Genomic DNA, 24,405 nt, shown 5'->3' with positions numbered 1-24,405 from the left:
ATTAGTTCTAACAGGTTTTTTGGTGGAGTTTTTAAGGTTTCTATCTATAAAATCATGTCACCTGCAAATAGTGACAGTTTTGTTTCTTCCTTTCCAATTTGGATGTCTTTTATTTCCTTTTTTGCCTAAATCCTCTAGCTAGGACTTTCAGTATTATGTTGCATAAAGGGAGTGAGAGTGGGTATCTTCCTCTTGATCTTAGAGGAAAAGTTTTCAGCTTGTCACCAAGTATGATGTTAGATATGGGTTTGTCATATACGGCCTTTGTTACATTGAGGTGTTTCCTCTATACTATGTTGAGTGATTTTATCATAAGAGGATGTTGAATTTTCTCAAATGCTTTTTCTGCATTTATTGAGATGATCATAAAATTTTAGCCTTCATTTTGTTAATGTGGTGTATCGTGTTGATTTATTTCTGAGTGTCGAACTATTCTTGCATCCCCAATATAAATCCCAATTGATCATAGTGTATGACCCTTTTAAAGTATTGTTGAATCTGGTGTGCTAATATTTTGTTGAGGATTTTTGCATCTCTATTCATCAGGAATACTGGCCTGTAATTTTCTTGTGTGTGTGGTGTCCTTTTCTGGCTTGGGTACCAGAGTAATGGTGGTCTCCTGAAATCAGTTTGGAAGCCTTCTCTCATCTTCAGTTTATTTGGAAGAGTTTAAGAAGGATATATATTAAATTTTTGTAGGTTTGATAGAATTCACCAGTGAAGCCATCTGGTCCTTGGCTGTTGTTTGTTGGGAGATTTTTGATTATTGATTCATTCTCCTTACTACTAGGGTGTCAATTCAGATTAACCAGTTCTTCATGATTCAGTCTTGGAAGATTGTTTGTTTCCTGGAATTTACTGATTTCTTCTAAATTTACCAACTTGTTGGTATGTAATTCTTCATAGTAGTCCTATGATCCTTTGTATTTCTGTGGTGTCAGCTGTAACTTCTATTTTATTTTTTATTTTATTTATTTAAGCCCCCTCTCTTTTTTCCTTGATCAGTCTAATTAAAGGTTTGTCGATTCTTGTTTATCTTTTCAAATAGTGACCTTTTACTTTCATTTATCTTTTCTATTTTCTTTATAATCTCTATTCCTTCTCTGAACTTTGTTATTTCCATCCTTCTACTACATTTGGACTTTGTTCTTTTTCTGGTTACTTTAGGTCTAAAATTATATCGTTTGTTTGGGATTTTTCTTGTCTCTTGAGGTAGGCCTGTATGACTGAATTTCCCTCTTAGGACTTCTTTTGCTGCGCCCCATAGATTTTGGTATGTCATATTTCTGTTTCCATTTGCCTCTAGATACTTTATTTCTCCTCTGATTTATTGGTTGACTCATTGGTTGTTCAGTAGCGTGTTGTTTAATCTCCACATATTTGTGATTTTTCCAGTTTTCTCTTTGTATTTGATATCTAGTTTCATACCATTATAATCAGAAAGGATGCTTAATATGATTTCGGTATTCTTAACTTTTTTGAGACTTGTTTTGTGGTCTAACATATGATCTATCCTGGAGAATGTTCCATGTACACTTGAGAAGAATATATATTCTGATGTTTCTGGATGGCATGTTCTGTATATGTCTATTAAATCTATCTGGTCTAACGTGTCATTTAAGGTCAATGTTTCTTTATGCATTTTCTGTCTGGATGATTTATTGTTTGATGTAAGTGGGGGTATTAAAGTTCCTTAATATTAATGTATTGCTGTGGATTTCTCCCTTTAGATCTGTTAATATTTTCTCTATACATTTAGGTGCTCTTATGTTGGGTGCATAAATATTTACAAATGTCATATCCTTTTGTTGGATTGACCCCTTTACCAATGTGTAATGTCCTTCTTTGCCTTTTAGTACACTCTTTGTTTTAAAGTCTATTTTGGCTTATAAAAGTGTTGCTACTCCAGCTTTCTTTTGGTTTCCATTTGCACAGAACATCCACTTCCATTGCTTATTTTCAGTTCAGGTGTGCCCTTACATCTAAAGTGAGTCTCTTATAAACAAAATATAAATGGGTCTTGTTTGCAGGGTTTTGGCGTTTTTTAAATCTATTTAGCCACTATACCCTTTGTTTCGAGAATTTAGCCTATTTCCATTTATTTATTTATTTACTTTTTATTTTGATTAAAATGGAATCTTTATTCAATTTTTTAAATTTTATTTTGTTATGTTAGTCACCATACATCACCAGTTTTCAATGCTGATCCTCAATTCATTATTTTAGTACAACACCCAGTGCTCCATGCAGTACGTGCCCTCCTTAATACCCATCACCGGGCTAACCCATCCCCCCACCACCCTCCCCTCTAGAACCCTCAGTTGGTTTCTCAGAGTCCACAGTCTCTCATGGTTCATCTCTCCCTCCGATTCCCCCCCTTCATTTTTCCCTTCCTTCTCCTAATGTCTTCCATGCTGTTCCTTATGATCCACAAAGAAGTGAAACCATATGATAATTGACTTTCTCTGCTTGACTTATTTCACTTAGCATAATCTCCTCCAGTCCCATCCATGTTGATGTAAAAGTTGGGTAGTCATCCTTTCTGATGGCTGAGTAATATTCCGTTGTATATATGGACCACATCGTCTTTATCCATTCATCTGGTGAAGGGCATCTTGGCTTTTTTCACAGTTTGGCTATTGCAGACATTGCTGCTATGAACATTGGGGGCATATGACCCTTCTTTTCACTACATCTGTGTCTTTGGGGTAAATACCCAGGAGTGCAATTCCTGGGTCATAGGGTAGCTCTATTTTTAATTTTTTGAGGAACCTCCACACTGTTTTCCAAAGTGGCTATACCAACTTCCATTCCCACCAACAGTGTAAGAGGGTTCCCCTTTCTCCACGACCTCTCCAACATTTGTTGTTTCTTGCCCTGTCCATTTTTGCCATCCTAACAGGTGTAAGGTGGTATCTCAATGTGGTTTTAATTTGAATTTCCCTGATGGCTAATGATGATGAACATTTTTTCATGTGTCTGTTAGCCATTTGTATGTCTTCTTCAGAGAAGTGTCTGTTCATGTCTTCTGCCCATTTTTTGTCTCTATTATTTGATTTTTGGGTGTTGAGTTTGAGAAGTTCTTCATAGATCTTGGATACCAGCCCTTTGTCTGTAGTGTCATTTGCAAATATCTTCTCCCATTCTGTGGGTTGCCTCTTTGTTTTGTTGACTGTTTCCTTTGCTGTGCAGAAGCTTTTTATCTTGACGAAGTCCCAAAAGTTCAGTTTTGCTTTTGGTTCACTAGCCTTTGGAGATGTATCTTGAAAGAAGTTGCTGTGGCCGATGTCAAAGAGGTTACTGCTTATGTTCTCCTCCACGATTTTACTGGATTCCTGTCTCACATTGAGGTCTTTCATCCATTTTGAGTTTATCTTTGTGTATGATGTTAGAGAACAGTCGAGTTTCATTCTTCTGTATATAGCTGTCCAATTTTCCCAGCACCATTTGTTGAAGAGACTGTCTTTTTTCCATTGCATATTTTTCCTGCTTTGTCGAAGATTATTTGACCATAGAGTTGAGGGTCCATATCTGGGTTCTCTATTCTGTTCCATTGGTCTATATGTCTGTTTTTGTGCCAGTACCATGCTGTCTTGGTGATCACTGATTTGTACTATAGCTTGAAATTGGGCAAAGTGATACCCCTAGCTTTGTTTTTCTTTTTCAACATTTCCTTGGCGATTTGAGATCTTTTCTGATTCATACAAATTTTAGAATTGTTTGTTCTAGCACTTTGAAAAATGTCATTGGAATTTTGATCGGGATGGCATCGAAGGTATAGATTGCTCTGGGTAGCATAGACATTTTAACAATGTTTATTCTTCTTATCCATGAGCATGGAATGTTTTTCCATCTTTTTGTGTCTTCTTCAATTTCTTTCATGAGCGTTCTGTAGTTCCTAGAGTATAGACCCTTTACTTCATTGGTTAGGTTTATTCTGAGGTATCTTATGGTTTTTGGAGCTATGGTAAATGGAAACGTTTCTCTAGTTTCTCTTTCTACAGTTGCATTGTTAGTGTATAAGAAAGCAACTGATTTCTGTGCATTGATTTTGTATCCTGCCACATTACTGAATTGCTGTATGAGTTCTAGTAATTTGAGAGAAAAAGCATTTGACAAAATACAGCATCCTTTCCTGATTAAAACTCTTCAGAGTATAGGGATAGAGGGAACATTCCTCAAGTTCATATAGATCCATCTATGAAAAACCCACAGCGAATATCATCCTTAGTGGGGAGAAGCTGAGAGCCTTTTCTTTAATATCAGGAACACATCAAGGATGCCCACTCTCACCACTATTGTTCAACATAGTACTAGAAGTCCTAGCAACAGCAATCAGACAACAAAAATAAATAAAATGTATTCAAATTGGCAAAGAAGAAGTCAAACTCTCTCTTTTCACAGACAACATGATACTTTATGTGGAAAACCCAAAAGACTCTAGCCTATTTACATTTAGAGTAATTATTGATAGGTATGTACTTAATGCTGCTATTTGTTAATTGTTTTCTTATTTTCTAATTCTCTGTTTCTCTTTTTCTTCTTCTCTTGCTCTCTTCAGTTGTGGTTTGATGGTTTCCTTTAGTGTTTAGATTCCTTTATTATCATTTGTATATCTACTATAGGTTTTTGCATTGTGTTTACCATGAGGGTCACATATAACATTATAACATTATTTTAAGTTGACAGCAACTTAAATTTAAATGTACTCTAAAAAAAAAATCTACATTTTTACTACTCATTCCTCACATTTTATGCTTTTGCTGTCACGTTTTACATCTTTCGATTTTGTGTACCCCTTAACTAATTATTGTTATTGTAGTTATTTTTACTACTTTTGTCTTTCATTCCTTACCTAATATTTACCTTTACTAGTGAGATTTATACTTTCATATTGTTCCTTGTTGCTAACTAGTGCCCTTTCTTTTCAGCTTAAAGAAGTCCCTTTAACATTTTTTGTAAGGTTGATCTAGTGGTTGGTGATAAACTTGTTTAGCTTTTGCTTGTTTAGAAAACTATGTCTCCTTTGAATGTGAATAACTACCTTGCCAGGTAGAGTATTCTTGGCTGGGAGTTTTTTTCCTTCACTACTTTGAGTGTATCATGCCACTCACTTCTGGGATGCAAAGTTTCTGCTGAAATATCTGCTGATAGCCTTATGGGAATTCCCTTGTACATCCACATTGTTTTCCCTTGCTGCTTTTAAAATTTTCTCTTTATCTTTAACTTTTGACATTTCAATAGTAATGTCTTGGTGTGGACATTTTTAGGTACACATTATTTGGAACTTTGACTTTCCTGGCTCTGGATGTGTATTTCCTTCCTGAGTTAGGGAAGTTTTCCATTATTATTTCTTTTTTTTCCCATTATTATTTCTTTGAATAAGTTTTCTGCCACTATCTCTCTCATCTCCTTCTGGGACACCTATAATGTGAATGTTATTCTGCTTAATGTTGTCCCATAGGTCCCTTAAATTATCTTCAGTTATTTATTTTTTTCTTTTTGCTGTTCTGTCTGGGTAAGTTTCACTGTCTTGTCTTCTAGATCACTGATCTTTCTTTGGCTTCACCTAGTCTGCCAGTGAATCCCTCTAGTGTATTTTTCAATTCAGTTGTTGTTTTCTTCAGCTCCCTAACTTCTATTTGGTACTTTCTTGTATTTTCTGTCTCTTTGTTGAAGTTATCACTGTGTTCATCAATTATTTTCCTAAGTTCAGTGAGTATCTTTATGACCATTATTTTGAACTCTTTATCAGGTAAATTACCTCCATGTTGTTAGTCTCTCTCTGAGGTTTTATCTTGTTATTTCATTTGGGATATATCCTGTTTCCTCATTTTTCTTGACTCTTTGTGTTTGTTTCTATGTATTTGGTGAAATGGCAACCTCTCCATCCTGAATTGATAGTCTTATGTAAATGAATTTGTTATTCAACCTTGTGCTAGCTGTTGATTTTCTCCCAAACTTTTGTGATTGTCTAAGCAGCCTGATTTATTCTGGATAGGTCCCAGTTGTTGAGGGAGTTCCAAGACCTGTCACTCTTCCAAAGGGAGGGATCTCAGTCAAAACCTAGAGTCAGGCTGATTGGCAAACAGACCTTCAGGCTGTATCTTTTAGATTAAGCAAACATACATAGCCCTGTGGGACTGCAATGGTAAATCCTACTGGTCCTCAGATAAGGCAATCTGGAGATGTCCCCTGGACAACAGCTATAAAACTGGGGCAGCAGATGAGTGTATAAGCTCCTTTCTGGGAGGTACTAGTGAGCTATAGGGAAACCAAGAGGAAGCACAAAGATGGTGTCCCCCACCATTTGTTCCCTGAGAGCATCTCTGTAGTCTCTAGGTGTGTGACAAACCTGAAGCCTGTTCCTCAGGCTAAAGCTCCAGGAGAAGTAAATATGCCTTTTTCACAGAAAGACTGGGTGTGTTTCAGTCTACTGTCTATGCAGTGCCCTGGGGGTGATCACCTGCCAAGAACTTCCTGATTGTTACTGTCCAATAGGGCTCAGGAACACAAGCTCCCACTTGCCACTAGAGTCAGGCAATCAAGGGGAGTCCCCTGTGTGGTCTGTGTATATCTATCAGCTTTAGTGAGGCAGCTAAAGAATATAGGAATTCTGCATGCAAATCAGCTTTAGCAGGGCAGTCTTTCCTCTCTGAAGCACCTGTCGACTTTAGCAGGGCATCAGGAGAGTTCAGGAACTGTGTGTGCCTGCTGGCTTTGGCAGGGCTGTGGGTGAGTGTAGGAACTGTGTGCATCTGCCAGCACTAGCAAGGTAGACGGAAAATATGTAAATGGTGCTCCCTAACAACTCTGTCCAGGAGAGATTCCCAGGAGGACCCTGTTCCTCCAGCAGACTTTTTAAGATTAGCAAATGGATCTCCTTCACAAATAATCTAGGCACTTTTCAAACTGCTACTGGGCCCTGAGATAAGTGAGTCTGCATGCAAGCTATTTATGAGTGGTATCTCAATTGTTTACAGCCATTTGGATCTCCTGGATATAAACCCCATTGTTTTTCAAGGGTAGATGTTTTGGGGTCTCATCTCTCCAGCGTAGGTCCTAAGGGCTAGGGTACCTGCTGTGGGACACAAGCCTCTCACTCCTTAGGGAGATGCACCTGATTTAAGAAATCCCTCCTGATTGTGGGTTGCTGTGCCTGAGGTGGAGTTTTTGTTGAGACTGTATTTCTGCCTTTCCCACTCAGCTCAGAAGAGCCCTTTTATCCTTTGTCGTGGAGGAGCTGTTCAGATTGTTTTTCGGTCTTTTTCACAGAAAGTATTTCATATATTTGGTTGCCCATGGGAGGAGGTAAGTTCAGAGCTTCCTATGTTGCTATATCGGACAACCCTCCCATTATTTTATGATCTTGACAGGCATTACTAAAGACATATACTTGACAAAAAAAAAAATCTATGACTAAGATACACAGTTGTTTTAAAGGATTAATTCAAAATACCAGTGGGTAAAGAGAAGAGATACATAAAAGCAAGAAATGGTAAGTCCATATATATAATTCCAAAAACAATAATGATAATTTAGCAGAATGCAAGTGTAGTTCTCAGGTACATATTTCTCATGTTCCTACTTTCAGGACCAGGAAAAAAATTTTATTAGTTTTAGGGCAAGAAATGTCCAATTCTTTTCCAAAATAAGTGTTCTGGTGGGATGAATTAAAGTGAAGACTAAAAATACAGCTCTAAAATGGTAAAAATTTATAGGTGAGTTCAATAAATTGGGGAGGAAGGAAACAACAGGAAGAATGCTTGAGAGATTTTCAATATCAACTGTCTGTGCTGTGGAACAAATCTGTAGTTGCTGCTCTCCCCCCTCAATGATGTGATATTGTTTTCAGTGGGTCAAGGAAAGAAGGGGCTGTTTTCCAGTTTCATTGTTTTTCATCCAGCTGTCCAGACAGTTAAAGGACTTAGGTTGTAAAGGCTGAGTTTTGGGAAATCATGCAGCCTGCCTCTGGGACACAAGTGAGCATCTTACTAGCTTATTTATAAATTTATTTAAAATGCCAATTATAAGTATTGAGAGATAGGGAAGAAAGACAATGTTCTTACTTTAAAAATGATCAATAAACCAAATACCCAAGAGGCTTCCTTGGTATATCTCTTTTCTACTTCCATTTTCTTCTGGTTACTACAAGTCCCCAAATGTTCAAAACTAGAATCTGATAAAGTAGGGAAAAAACCTAGTTAAATTTAATAAAAACACAACACAAACATCTTTGCATAGGACATGTATTGTTTTTACATAATCCATATAGATTAATTGACTTTCCAATTTTTAAAATCAATAGGCAATAGGAGAGACTTTCTGGGAAACTAGTGGAGTAAGAGAACCCTAAACTCACCTAATCCCATTATACAACTAGATTACACCCACATCAGTGTAAATAACAGACTCTCCACAGCTACATGTAGAGAAGAGGCCTCATCTAAGTGGGTAGGAAGGGCAGAGATGTGGTCAGGAGCTACATAGATTTCTGGGACTGTCTGCAGGAAGGAGGAACACCATGGCAGCAGAGAGGGGAAAAAAAGAGACCCTCTTGTCAGGCACCTCAGGCATGGGGTTGCCTGCACAGAGAAGAAACATTTAGCTTTGAAAACCAGATGGGCTGAATTTTGTGAGCTCTTACAATCAGTGGGACTTAACACCTAGAACTTCAAAAATCAGCAGGTTCAGCTCTAGTGTAATAATAGCCCTCCATTCAGTTTTAAGGGTTAACTTGCTTCGGGCTTACACACTCCTTCCTTGCTGTACTAAGTCCCTTGCTCTTTAGCAGAACTAACTTAATTTCTTTGAGATTTTCAGAACACTGGCCTTGAGGTGTGAAAGACCAAACTTTCCCAGAAGATAAGGCTTGACTGCACTTGAAAACAGGTGACTAACCTCCCTTCACGTACCTGGAGACCCTGCATTCTTTTGCAGAAAGAACAAAGTACTCCTGCACATCATGAAACAGGAACCAGACCCGCTCACACAACCCCCGAGCACTGAGATAACGCTTGTAGCTAATACCATCAAGTCGCACATAATCAAGAAATGCTACACACCACTGCATTCCATTTACTGAATAACTACCCTGCATCCCTTTAAAAACCCCTGGGCTGGACAGAAACCTCAAAGATGCTCTTTGAGACATTAGTCCACCATCTTCCCAGGTTGCCAGCTTTCTGAATAAAGCAACCTTTCCTTTCCTACTGCCACTTGTCTCTGGAGTGTTGACTTTCCAGTGGCAAGCAGCTGAACCTGAGTTTGGAACCATTTCTGTCTGGTAACAACGGGAGAGGCTGGAGGGCTCTCTTAAACTACCCTTAAAAAGAAAGCACAACAAACAGCCCTGTGGGGATAGAATATAGAAGCAACAGTTTGAAAAACACCTGGGGTATACAGGAGGGAGATTTGTTGGATAATTTCAGAGGATGTGCTGGAGGTGCAGGGATTTTTGGAAGAAATGAACAGGAACAAAGGATTGGCTATGCGCCATTTCCCACCCCCTTCCAGCCTGGACACATGGACACTTGTGAGAATCAGCACAGCGCCAACAGTGGCTACCTAACCTGCTAACAGCATGCCTCATCTTCACATTCTCCTGTGGACATGGCCCCTCCAGTCACTCCTCTGCTTTAGGTATCTTCCCACAGCAGACACATGCAAACCTTGTTCCAACCTGGCCTGCCTGGGTCTCAGAGACTGCATGTCCCCTCCACATGGACCAGCACAAACCTTGCTGGCACCATGTGCATGTCCCACGCGTTCTTCTCTGGACCTCCCCCCTTCCAAAATGCCATTGGCCAGAGCCCATGCAAAGTGGTACCACAAGCCTGTCAGTGTGCAAGCAGTCCTGACGGAGCCAGACCACTCCAAAGTGACTTCTGCCCTGAGGAGAAGGGAAGATAAACACATACACCAGTCCAACCACAGCCCCAGTGGTGGTCTGGGGTCAGACATCTGCTCTGATTACAGGCCCTGCCCACCAATGAAATCTTCTCAAAGGACAATACAGGAAGAGTACCCTGCAGTCCAAAGCTACTGCCTCTCTGGCAAATGCCTGGTCTGACTCAACTCAATCCCAAGGCGCACCCTACTGGCCCACTAACAACACAGAAACACAACCCTTTGCCACAATAGGCAAAGAGAGCCATTGCAGATGACTGGACTAAAGGCAAAAACTGCTCAGCCACAACAGCAGGTAGCATGCAACACACATAGGCATCACCCCTGAAGTGCCAGGTTTTGAACAGGGGACATTGCACTGTAAAGCACTACATGACCATTTCTTCATAAGGCCACTACTTTCAAGAGCAGGAGACATAACTCACTTCCCTAACATATAGAAAAAAATACAGAGAGTCAGACAAAATGAGGAAACAGAAGTATGTCTCAAATGAAAGAAAAGGATAAAATCAGAGCAAGAGACCTAAAACAAAATGGAAAGAAGTAATATGTCTGATAGAGAATTTAAAAATAATGTTAATAAAGATACTCACTAGACTTGAGAAGGTTGGAGGACCTCAGTAAGACCCTTAGCAAAGAGACAGAAAACATAAAAAAGAACCAGTTAGTGATGAAGAACTCAATAACTGAAATTAAAAATACACTAGATGGAATGAAGATTATAGTAAGGGAAGCAGAACAGATAAATGACCTGGAGGAGAGAATAAAAGAAAGCAATCAAGAGGAACAGGAGATAGAAAAAAAAATTAAAAATGAAAATGGACTTAAGGAACTCACAGATAACATCAAGCCAGAAATGTTAAAGAGGAATCTGAGTGGAAATGAAAGACTGTAAGTAGGAGTAAGAAAAGGAAGCACAAAGCATTAAAATAAGTATACCTATAGTAATCAGTCAATGATTCACAAAATAAAGAATGTAAAGTATACACAATACAAATAAAGCATGGGGGAGAGTTGTAAAGAATGGGTTCAAACTTTTGACCACCAACTTATAGACTGCTACATGCATAAAATATTATATATAAACCTAATGGTAACCACAAATCAAAAACTGGTAATAGACATGCAAAATATAAAGAGAAAAAATTAAAGTATATTACTAAAGAAAGCCAACAAACTGGGAAAAGAGAAAGAGAAGAAAGGAAAACTGAAGAACTATAAAAACAACTATAAAACAGGCAACAAAGTGGTAATAAGTATATACCTATTAACAATTATTTTGAAAGTAAGTGGACTAAATGCACCAATCAAAAAAACACAGGGTGATGGAATAGATTGAAAAGCAAGACCAATCTATAGGCTGCCTATAAGAGACTCATTTCAGGTCTAGAGACACATGTGGATTGAAAATGAAGGGATGGAACATCACTTATCATACAAAGTGCTTATCATGAAAAGAAAGCTGGGGTAGCAATATCTATATTGGACAAAATAGACTTAAAAAAAAAAGACTGTAACAAGAGACAAATAAGGACACTATATAATCATAAAGGGAACAATCCAAGAAGAAAATATAACAATTTTAAATATATGCACACAACATGGGAACACCCAAATACATAAAGCATCTAATAACAAACATTAAAGAACTAATTGACAGTAATATAGTAATACTAGGGGACATTAACACCTTCCTTACATCAATGGACAGATTATCCAAATGGAAAATCAACAAGGAAATGGTGACTTGGAATGACCCATTGACCCAAATGGATCTAACAAATATATTCAGAACATTCCATCCTAAAACAGCAGAAAAACACATTCTTTTCAAGTGCATACATGGAACATTTTCCAGAATACGTGACATATGAGGCCCCAAAACAAGTCTCAACAAATTCAAAAAGATCAAAGTCATACTATGCATCCATCTTGACCACAATGCTATGAAACTAGAAATCAACCACAAGAAAAAAAAAACTGGAAAGAACATAAATACATGTAGGTTAAACATGCTACTAAATGACGAATAAGTCAACCAAGAAATCAAAGAGGAAATAAAAAAAAAATACATGGAGACAAATGAAAATGAAAACACAACAGTCCAAAATCTTTGGGATGCAGCAAAAATTGCTCTAAGAGGGAAGTTTATATGATACAGACCTTCCTCAAGGAGCAAGAAAAATCTAAAAAAACAGCTCACTAACATTACATCTAAAGGAGCTAGAAAAAGAAGAACAAACAAAACCAAAAACCGGAAGAAGGAAGGAAATATTAAATATTAGAGCAGAAATACATAAAAAACTATCCAGAAAAATAATGAACAGATCAATGAAACCAGCAGTTGGTTCTTTGAAAAGTAAACAAAATTGATAAACCTTCAGCCAGACTCATTGAGAAAGAGAGAGAGAGAGGGAGAGAGAGAGAGAGAATGAGTGCACTCAAATAAACAAACTCAGAAATAAAAGTGCAGATATAACAACTGATCCCACAGAAATACAAAGGAATATAAGAGAATATTACGAAAAATTATAAGGCAACAAATTGGACAACCTAGAAGAAATGGATCAATTCCTAGAAACATATAACTTCCCAAAACTGAATCAGGAAGAAATAGAAAATTTGAACATACTGATTACCAGCAATGAAATTGAATCAGTAAGAAAAAAAAAAAAATCCCAACAAAGAAAAGTCCAGGATCAGACAGCTTCACAGGTGAATTCTATCAAACATTTAAAGAGTTAATACCTATTCTTAAACTATTCCAAAAAGTAGAAGAAAGAAAGTTTCTAAATTCATTCTATGAGGCCAGCATTACGTTGGTACCAAAACCAGATAAAGACATTACAAAAATGACAATTACAGTCCAATGTCTCTGATGATCATAGATGCAAAAATTCTCAACAAAATACTAGCAAACCTAATCCAACAGTACATTAAAAAAAACATTCACTACAATCAAGTGTGATTTATTCCTGGGATTCAAGGGTCCTTCAATTTTCGAAAATCAATCAACATGATAAATCACATCAACAAGAGAAAGGATAAAACCACAAGATCATTTCAGTAGATGCAGAAAAAGCATTTGACAAAGTATAACATGTATTTATTATAAAAATTCTCAACAAAGTGTGTTTAGAGGGAATATACCTCAACATAATAATGGGAATATATGAAAAACCAACAGTTACTATTATAGTGAATAGTAAAAAACTGGGAGTTTTCTCCTAAGGTCAGGAGCAAGAAAAGGATATCCACTCTCACCACTTTTATTCAGCATAGTACTCGAAGTCCTAGCCACAGAAATCAAAAAAGAAAAGGAAATAAAAGGCATCCAAATTGAAAAGGAAGAAATAAAATTTTCACTATTTGCAGATGACATTATACCATATATGGAAAACCCTAAAGACTCCACCAAAACACTACTATAACTGACAGATGAATTCAGTAAGGTTGTAGGATACAAAATCAATATACAGAAATCTGTTGCATTTCTATACAGTAATAATAAAGTAGCAGAAAAAGAAATAAAGAAAACAATCCCATTTTCAATACACCAAAGACAATAAAATGCCTAGGAATAAACTTAACCAAGGAGGTGAAATGTCTATACTCCGAAAATTATAAAACATTGAAGAAAAAAATTGAAGACAACACAAACAAATGGAGAGATACTCCAAGTTCATGGATTGGAAGAACAAATATTGTTAAAATGTCCATATTACACAAAGTAATCTACAGATTTAATGCAATCCCTATTGAAATGTCAACAGCCTTTTTCATAGAACTAGAACAAATAATCCTAAAATTTGTATGGAACCACAAAAGACCTCAATTAGCAAAGCAATCTTGAAAAGAAAGAACAAAACTAGAAGTATCACAATCCCAGATTTGAAGATATACTACAAAGCTGTACTCATCAAAACAGTATGGTACTGGCACAATGATAGACATATTGAGCAATGGAACAGAAAAGAGAGGTCAGAAATAAACCCATGCTTATATGATCAATTAGTCTTCGACAAAGGAGGCAAGAATATGCAATGGGGAAAAAGACAGTTTCTTCAACAAATGGTGCTGGGAAAACTGGACAGCTACATGCAAAAGAATGAAACTGGACCACTTTCTTATACTATAGACAAAAATAAAGTGGATTAAAAATAAATAAGCTGAGTATGCAAAATCCTAGCTCTTTAGTTTATAGAATTGAGAAAATAATATAATTGTTAACATTTAGAGAGGACACACTATATCTCAGTCATTCTGATTTATATAAACAAAAGCCTCAGTCTTTATGATAATACAAAATGAGTAATTTTTAACATTTATCAAACACTTAATACATTCAGTGTGTTTTAAAAATATATTACCTTTAGGGGCACCTGGGTGGCTCAGTCAGTTAAGTGTCTGCCTTCAGCTCCGGTCATGATCCCAGGGTCCTGGGATCAAGTCCCACATTGGGCTCCCTGCTCAGCAAGGAGCCTGCTGCTCCCTCTCCTTCTGCTTGTGCTGTCCATCTCTCTCTCTTTCTGTCAAATAAATAAATAAATAAAATCTTTAAAATAAATAAATAAATAATAAAGATATATTACCTTTATATATAGTATCTTGCAGTTCACTGTGTTGTTTTAAGATAAAAACAAAATATAATATGGAAATATATTTTACAAGCTCAGTTGCTATATTTTCTTATAACTACAGAAGACAGCATTATAGAATTATGAAAATTTACAGATTGAATATCATAAAACACCCTCCAAACCTAGCTGAATTATATTACAAATGATCTCATTACTTTAAAAGAAAGACGTCTATGTCTCATTGATGTCAGAATTGTTTGTGGTAAAGGCTGTGTCCACCTTGTAGTTGGCTGTATTGTGGCCTATGAGTTGTCTCGTGATGTCTTTCCAGGCCAAAGAGAGAGAAGAGCATGGAGGCAAGTCAAATAATTGAACATCTTAGCCCCAAAGTCTCTTCTGCTCACATCCATTGGTCAAAATGAGTCATCTGACCAATTTAACTGCAAGAGAGGTCAGGAATTGCAAATGTATATGGATATAAGGGATTATCAATAGCAGTCTGCTGTACCAGCAAAAATTATTATTATTTTTATTTTATTTTATTATTATATTATTTCAATTTTTTAAACTATACTTTTAAGATGAGGAACCATTTTGGCTTAAATTTAAGAGTTTTGCCACCTGACTGAACATCTCAGCACAGGGAGTTTTTTACATAGTATATTTTGAAGTTATTATAATTATTATTATAATACAGTCTTCTGAGCAATTTTTCACTAGAAAAATTTGATATCAATCACTCACAGTGTGCTGCATAAAAATGAAAATACATCAATATGAATCTCAGAAAAAACATGAGAAGCATTGAACAGAACAAAATATGAGCATATAAAAGAACAACACATTCTAAAATATCTAGAGATCAGGTCAGACATACCAATATCAACTTGAACATGGAGGATAATATATACACTGCTTAAAAATTCAAAGATATTTAAAATACTTAGGAAATATAATGCTCAAAATACATCAGAATGACATGCATTAATGGACATTGCCTTTTACATCAGCCTGTCACCAAGTGCACAAGGAGCTTTTACCAAGATTAAAAATATGCTGAATCATAAAACAAATCTCAATACATTTTAAAAGTTTGAGCTATTAGGCGATATATTCTGTGACCAAAATGGAATTAGAGTACAAGTCAATAAAAATAAGATAGTTAGAAAATATACAACTATTTATTAAATACTTTCCAAACTATTCAAAAACCAAAACACAAGAAAAAGATTTAAAAATCCTGTAAGTGATTTAAAATGAAAGGATAACATATCAAAATTTGTGGAATGAAGTCAAAAACAAGCATCAGGAGAAAACGTATAGCCTTGAACATAGTTTTTAAAAAAGAAGACATGCTTGGGATGCCTGGGTGGCTCAGTCAGTTAAGTGTCTACCATTGGCTCAGGTCATGATCCTAGGGTCCTGGGATTGGATCGAGTCCCACATCGGGCTCCTTGCTCAGCAGGGAGCCTACTTCTCCCTCTGCCTGCCACTCGCCCTGCTTATGCTCTCTCCCTGACAAAAAACTAACTAATTAACTAAATAAATAAATAAAATCTTTTAAAAATTTTTAAAAAGACATGTTTTATCTAAATAATAAAGATTATACTAAGCCGAAATATAATAGAAAGAAGGAAATAATAAAGATAAGGAAAAGAGCCAATTAAATAAAAAGTTACCAACAATGGAAATGTTTAGAGACTCAAACTTTGGTTCTTTAAAAATTCAAATAAAATTCATAAAACTATAAGAACATTATCAAGAAAAAGAAGAAAAAACAAATTACCCATAACAAGGAAAAAAGATACCACTACAGACTCTACCAAATTAAAATAATAAGTAAATATTATACTTTATTCCAATAAATTAGTCAACTTAGATATAAATTGGAGAAATTATTTAAAATATACAATTTATCAAAATTGACATGACAAGAAATATAAGACCTTAATAGCCTATATTTATTAAATAAGTCATATGTGAATAACAATATATATTCTCACACAGAAAAATGTAATCCCAAATGGATTAATTGGTTATATCTACTATTTGAGGCCAAAATAATACAAATCTTAGAAGTTCTGTCAGAAAAGAGCAAAGGAGAAATTGCTCCTGAGTTCATTATAAAAGGCCTGGTACCAAATTCTGGCAAATGTATTAAAAGACAAAAATTTTCAATCTTTTATCCTTTATGAGCATACATGCAAATGTCATAAACAAAATATCAACAGAACAAATCCATCAATAAAGAAAAAAGATAACATACCATAGTAAGCAGAGATTTATTCCAGGAAAAAAGGACTAGTTTAACACTTAAAAATCAATCAATTTAATTATTTCATTTACAGAATAACAGATAAAACCAAATGAACATTTTGATATGCATAAAAAAAGCATATGATACATTTCAATAACTGTTCATGGTGAGAACATTCAAAATTAGAAATAGAAGGAAACTTCTTCAATATGATTGACTGATGATAGCATCTGTGAAAACACACAACTAGTATTATACTCAAAGATGAATTTTTCAATATTTTCTCCCTGACAATGGGAACAAGGCATAAATGTCATTCTCAATATATTTATTTAATATTTTACTGGAGCCTGTAGATGTCCAATAAAGAAAAAATGTGGCATATATATTACCATGAAAGAAATAAAATGGTCTCTGTTCGCAAAACTTTTATGTAGAAAACCCCAAGGAATCTAGAATACCAAAAATTTACTAGCACTAATAAATGAAAGAATCAAAGTCACAGGATACAAGATCATATGACAAGAATACAAGATACGGGCATACTTCAGAGATATTGTAGGCTTGGTTCCAGACCACTGCAATAAAGCAAATATTGGCATAAAGTGAATCGAATGAACTTTTTGGTTTCCCAGTTCATATAAAAGTTATGTTTACACTACAGTGTAGTCTATTAAGTGTGCAATAGCATTATGTCTAGAAAACAATGTACATGCCTTAATTAAAAAGTACTTTATGGTACAAAGAGCTTTTAACGAGTTGTAATCTTTTTGCTGGTGGAGGGTCCTGCCTTGATGTTGATGGCTGCCCACTGATCGGTGTGGTGGCTGCTAAAGGCTGGGCTGGGTTTTAGCATTTTACCCACAGTAGAACTACTTTCAAAATTGGAGTCAATCCTCTCAAACCCTACTACTGCTTTAGCAACTAAGTGTCTGTAATACTCTGAATCCTTTATTGTCATTTTAATAATTTTCTCATCAGGAGTAGAAGCCACTACTCAAGAAGCCACTTTCTTTGCTTATCCATGAGAAGCAATTCCTCATCCATTCAAATTTTATCATTTGGTTGCAGTAATTCAGTCCCATCTTCAGGCTCTACTTCTAATTCTAGTTCTGTTGCTGTTTCTACCACATCTGTAGTTACTTTCTCCAGTAAAGTCTTGAATCCCTCAAAGTCATCCATGAGGGTTGGAATCAATTTCCAAACTCCTAATAATGTCGCTATTTTGACCTTTGCCCATGAATCATGAATGTTCTTAATGGCAACTAAAATGGTGAATCCTTCCCAGAGAGTTTTCAATTTACTGTGCCCAGACCCATCAGAGGAATCACTAGTGATGGCAGCTATTGCATTACAAACTGTATTACTTAAAGAATAAGGCTTGAAAGTCAAAATTACTCTTTGATCCATACACTGCAGAATGGATGTTGTGTTAGCAGGCATGAAAACAACATTCATCTCATTGTATATCTCCATCGGGGCTCTCGGGGGACCAGGTGTATTGTCAATGAGCAGTAATATTTTGGGTTTTGTTTGTTTTTCCCAGAAGCTACTTTTTAAATTTTTTTAACAAGACCTATTTTTTATTTTATTTTGATTTTACATTTATTTTTATTTTTTATGTCCAGTTAGCCAGCATATAGTACATCATTAGTTTTTGATGTAGTATCCAATGATTCATTAGTTATTTATAACACTCAATGCTCATCACCACACGTGCCTTCCTTAATACCCATCACCCAGTTACTCCATCCCCCCAATCCCCTCCCTTCTGTAACCCTCAGTTTGGTTCCCAGAGTCCAGAGTCTCTCATGGTTTGTCTCTCTCTCTCTGATTTCTTCCCATTCAGTTTTCCCTCCCTTCCCCTGTGGTCCTCCTCACTATTCCTTATGTCACACATATGAATGAAACCATATGATAATTGTCTTTCTCTGCTTGACTTATTTCACTTAGCATAATCTCCTCCAGTTCCATCCATATCGATGCAAATGGTGGATAATTGTCTTTTTGATGGCTGAATTATATTCCGTTGTATATATGTACCACATCTTTTTTATCCATTCATCTGTTGAAGGGCATCTTGGCTCCTTCCACAGTTTGGCTATTGTGGACATTGCTGCTATGAACATTGGGGTGCATATGGCCCTTCTTTTCACTACATCTCTATCTTTGGGGTAAATACCCAGTAGTGCAATTGCTGGGTTGTAGGGTAGCTCTATTTTTAACATCTGAGGAACCTCCATACTGTTTTCCAGAGTGGCTTGGATGAGAGCAGTAATATTTTGAAAGAAATCTTCTTTTTTGGGCAGTAGGTCTCAACAGTGGGCTTAAAATATTCAGTAAACCATGTTGTAAACAGATGTGCTGTCATTTAGGCTTTGTTGTTCCATTTATAGAACAAAGCAGAGTAGAGTTAGTGTAATTCTTAAGGGCCTAGGGTATTTCAAATGGTAAATGAACATTGGCTTCAACTTCAAGTCACCAGCTGCATTAGCCCCTAACAAGAGTGTCAACCTGTCCTTTGAAACTTTGAAGCCAAGCACTGACTTCTCTAGCTATTCTAGATAAATGGCATTTTTTTCCAAAGAAATTCTAAGTGGCATCTTCTTCCAATAAAATGCTGTGTTGTTTACACTGAAAATCTGTTGTTTAGTGTAGCCATCTTCAATGATTATCTTAGCTAGGTCTCCTGGATACGTTGCTGCAGCTTCTCCATCAGCACTTGCTGGCTGACTTGTACTTGTATGTTATGGAGACGACTTCTTTCCTTAAACCTCATGAACCAACCTCTGCTAGCTTCCAACTTGTCTTCTGCAGCCTCCTCACCTCTCTCAGTCTTCACAGAACTGAAGAGAGTCAGGGCCTTGCTCTGGATTAGGCTTTGGCTTAAGGGAATGTTGTGGCTGGTTTGATCTTGTATCCAGACCACTGAAATTTTATATATATCCAAAACAAGGCTATTTCACTTTCTTTTCATTTCTGTGTTCACTGGAGGAGCACTTTTAATTTCTTCTAAGAAGTCTTCCTTTGTACTCCCAAGTTGGCTAACTTGTGAGGCATAGCTTTTGGTCTACCTAGGCTTTTGACATGTCTCCCTCATGAAGCTTAATCATTTCTAGCTTTTGGTTTAAAGTGAGAGATGTGTGACTCTTCCTTTCACTTGAACTCCTAGAGGCCATTGTAGGGTTATTAATTGACCTCCTTTCAATAGGTTGTGTCTCAGGGAACAGGGAGGCCTGAAGAGAAGGAGAGAGATGAGGAAACAGCCAGTAGGTGGAGCAGTCAGAACACATACAACATTTACCATCAAATTCTCTGTCTTATACAGGTGCAATTTGTGGTACCCCAAAACAATTGCCATCACAGTACTAAAGATCATTGATATAAAAATAATAATGAAAATAATAATAATGAAAAAGTTAGAAATATTGTCAGAATTACCAAAATATGACACAAAGACACAAAGTGAACCAATGTTCTTAGAAAAATAATGCTGATAGACTTGCTCAATGCAAAGTTGCTGCAAACTTTCAATTTGTAAAAAATGCAAAATATGCAAAGCACAATAAAGTGGACAATAAAGCAAGGTATGCCTATACAAAAATCAATTGCAATAGCAGAAATCAATTTTACAATGTTTAAACGAAATTCTGACAATTTCAAATAATGAAATATTTATTAATAAGTATAAAGAAGAAGTGTAAGAATCTTCACTGAAAATTAGAAAACAATGCTGAGAAAAATTAAAGAAAATCTAAAGAAATGGAGAGTAATACTGTGTTGTGGATTAGAAGGCAGTACTGTTAAGAAATTTAATTCCCCCAGTGCACCTGGGTGATGCAGTCAGTTAAGTGTCCTAACTCTTGGTTTCAGCTTGGGTTGTGATCTTGGGGTCATGAGATCTAGCTCAGTGTTGAGCTCCGTGCTCAGTATGGAGTCACCTTTAGGTTCTCTCTCCTTCTCCCTCTGCCCCTACCACTCGTGTGTGCTCTCTCTTTCAAATAAATAAATGAATAAATATTAAAAAAAAGATTTACTCCCCCTAAATTTATCCATCACTGCAATACAATTCCAGTCAAAAGCCCCACAACCAATTTTTAGCATTTGACAAATTGAATCTTATATTTGTTTGGAAAAGTAAAGGACACAGAATAGCCAAAACAATTGTGTTAAGACTCATTTTCAATCTACAGCAATTAAAACAGTGTGGTTCCAGCATAACACTAGATAGAACAATGAAACAGAGTAGAGAGCACAGAAGTAGAACTGCATATATATCTTTTTGATATAGATAACAAAAAGATTCAAAGAAAGAAAGTCTTCAACACTTATTACATATTGCTAGGAAAACTCTATATAGTTATGGGAAATAATGAACCTTGACCCTACATTAGACTAGAGACAAAAAATTAATACAAGATGGATCATAAGTATAATTATAAAAGATAAAAATTTGAAGTTTCTAAAAGAAAAAAAGTATAATATATTTATGACTGGAAGATTCTTTTATGGAAAACAAAAAGCCCTAGAAATAAAGAAAAAAATCACAAATTCAAATTTATCAATATTGAAAACCTACATTCATTAAAGACATATTTTATATGATTTTCTTTTCTTTCCTTTCTTAGCATATTGGTCGTGGTTGCTGTTGTTCTTCTTCTTTTATTTTCTTTAGTGTTTGTCTTAGAGAGCTTGTAATATACATTTACAGCTAATCCAAGTCTACTTTCCAGTAAGTGTATACTCACACTTCATGAATAATGTTATAATAACAAAATAATCCTAATTACTTCTTCCTGCCCCTTGTATCATTACTGTCATTCATTTCACTTATGTACAAGTATATATAAGCATATATATCCATAAGGTATATACCTAAGCATATATAATTGAATATATTGTTGGTGTTATTATTTTGAACAAACTGTTGTCTGTTAAGAATAAGAAAAATTTATTTTACCTTCCCATTCCTTCTTTGATGTTCTTTCTTACTTTGTGTAGATCTGCATTTCTAACCTGTATTATTTTCCTTTTCCCTAAAGAAGTTTGTTTATCATTTCTTGCAAGGCCGGTCTACTGGCAACAAATTTCCTCAAGTTTTGTTTGTCTGAGAAAGTGTTTATTACTTCCTCACTCTTGGAGGATAATTTTGCAGAGTACAGAATTCTAGGTGGGTGTGTATTTTCTCTCAACATTTTCAATATTTCACTCTACTCTCTTCTTGCCTGTATGGTTTCTGAGAAGATGTTGGATGTAATTCTTATTTTTGTTCCTCTATAGGTAAGGTGTTTTTTTTCTCTGGCTTCTTGGAGAATTTTTTATTTTGATTTTCTGTAGTTTGAAAATTATTTGCCTAGATAAAGTTTTTTGAGCATTTTTCTTGCTTGGTGTTCTTGAGCTTCCTGGATCTGTGATTTGATATCTGACATTAATTTGAGGAAATTCTGTGTCATGATTGCTTCAAGTATTTCCTCTGTTCCTTTCTCAATTTCTTATCCTTATGGCATTCTCATTTGTGTGTGTTACACCTTTAATAGTTCTGTCACAGTCCTTGAATATTCTGGTTGTTTTTAGTCTTTGTGCTCTTTGCTTTTCAGTCTTCAAAGTTTCTATTGCTATATCCTTGATCTCAGATAGTCTTTCTTTAATTTTGTCCAGCCTACTAACAAGCATATCAAAGGCACACCTCATTTCTATTAGTTTTTTTTTTTAAATCTTTACTATTTATTTTTGGTTCTTTCTCAGGATTTCCATCTTTCTACTTACATTTTGCATCTGTTCTTGCATGCTGTCTACTTTATCTATTAGAGCTCTTAACATATTGGTCATAATTGTTATACATTTCTGGTCTGATAATTCTGACATCCCTCCCATGTCAGGTTCTGATGCTTGCTCTGTCTCTTCCAATTATATTTTTTGCCTTTTAGTATGCTTTCTAATTTTTCCTGATAGCCAAACAAGATGTAAAAAAGGGAAAGGAACTAGTATAACTTAGCCTTTAGCAAGTTGGTGGTAAGGTGTGAGGGAATGGGAAGCATTCTACCATCCTACGATTAGGTCTCAGTCTATTTGTGAGTATCTCTGGACTATGGACTTTATAAGATTTCTCAGTTTTTTCTCTCCACCCTTAGGAGTGACAGGATGACCACAGTGGGCTGGAATTGGATATTTCCCTCCTACCAGATCAGTTAGGCTGTGATAATACTCCAGCAAGTTGGGCTCTGGGTAACTAGTTTCCTTTGAAAGCAGGCCTTGTCAAGAAGAACAGAGGGTTCTGGCATATTTCAAAAGCCTTCCTTTCCCCCAACCACTGCCAGAGTAGGAGGGAATATTTCACTGATATTTACTGTGGGAAACTACTCAAGCTTCTGGAGATAAATTTCACAATATTGTGGGTCTCCTTTAGGACTGGATCCCCCTAGAATTTTAAGCTCTCAGAGTTACCTACATTGGGCTTTTAGCAACTTGTCAGTTTCAGTTCAAGTGTTCCTAACCCTGCAGTGGTTCCCATGGTGGCTTCTGCTTGAGAGTCTTGGCTCTGGTAAGCTGTGACTCCATCTATTTGCCTCTCCTTTGTCTCTTCAATGTTGGGGGTAGTAATTTGCCCCATGTCTTCCCATCTTTTAGGGATCTGAGAGTTGTTAATTTTTCATTCTGTTCAGTTTTTACTTGTTATTAGGATGGAGTAGTGATTTCCAAGGTCTTTACATGTGGAAGAGGAAACCCTCCCCCTGTGTTTATGTAAGTCTAAAAGATAGATCAGGAAAAGCATAACTCTTTTTTTAAGATTTATTTCCTTATTTGAGAGAGAGAGAGAGTAAGGGAAGGGGCAGAGAGAGAAGGAGAGAGAGAATCCTCAAGCAGCCCTTCACTGCGCATGGAACCCAACACAGGGGTCCATCCCAAGTCCCTGAGATCAGAACCTGTGTGGAAATCAAGAATCCAACACTCAACTGACTGAGCCATTGAGGCATCCCAAGGGAAAAGGAAAACTCTTTATGGTTAAAATATTATGGTAGTAGAAAGCATTCCTTTTTTTAATATTTTATTTTTAAAAAAATTTTTTAGTATGTTATGTTAGTCACCAGACAGTACATCATTAGTTTTTGATGTAGTGCTCCATGATTCATTGTTTGCATATAACACCCTGTGCTCCATGCAAAACATGCCCTCCTTAATACCCATCACTGAGCTAACCCATCCCCCACCCCCACCCCCCTCTAAAACCCTCATATTGTTTCCTGGAGTCCATAGTCTCTCATGGTTCATCTCCCCCTCTGATTTCCCCCCCCTTCATTTTTTGCTTCCTTCTCCTAATGTCCTCCATGCTGTTCCTTATGTTCCACAAATAAGTGAAACCATACGATAATTGTCTTTCTCTGCTTGACTTATTTCACTTAGCATAATCTCCTCCAGTTCCATCCATGTTGATGCAAATGTTGGGTATTCATCCTTTCTGATGGCTGAGTAATATTCCATTGCATATATGGACCACATCTTCTTTATCCATTCATCTGTTGAAGGGTATCTTGACTCCTTCCACAGTTTGGCTATTGTGGACATTGCTGCTATGAACATTGGGGTGCATATGGCCCTTCTTTTCACTACATCTCTATCTTTGGGGTAAATTCCCAGGAGTGCAATTGCTGGGTCATAGGG

General features: G+C 36.2%; 1 pseudogene; it reads right to left on the bottom strand.

Annotated features, from left to right (window-relative positions):
• Positions 1–19,925, bottom strand: part of LOC113930345 — a 129,029-nt pseudogene extending 109,104 nt beyond the window's left edge.
• Positions 19,926–24,405: the final 4,480 nt, after the last annotated feature.

This window comes from Zalophus californianus, chromosome X (genome assembly GCF_009762305.2).
Source record: "Zalophus californianus isolate mZalCal1 chromosome X, mZalCal1.pri.v2, whole genome shotgun sequence".
NCBI classification, from domain to species: domain Eukaryota; kingdom Metazoa; phylum Chordata; class Mammalia; order Carnivora; family Otariidae; genus Zalophus; species Zalophus californianus.
The sequence above is the reverse complement of the archived record's forward strand: the minus strand, read 5'-3'. Positions and strand labels throughout refer to the sequence as shown.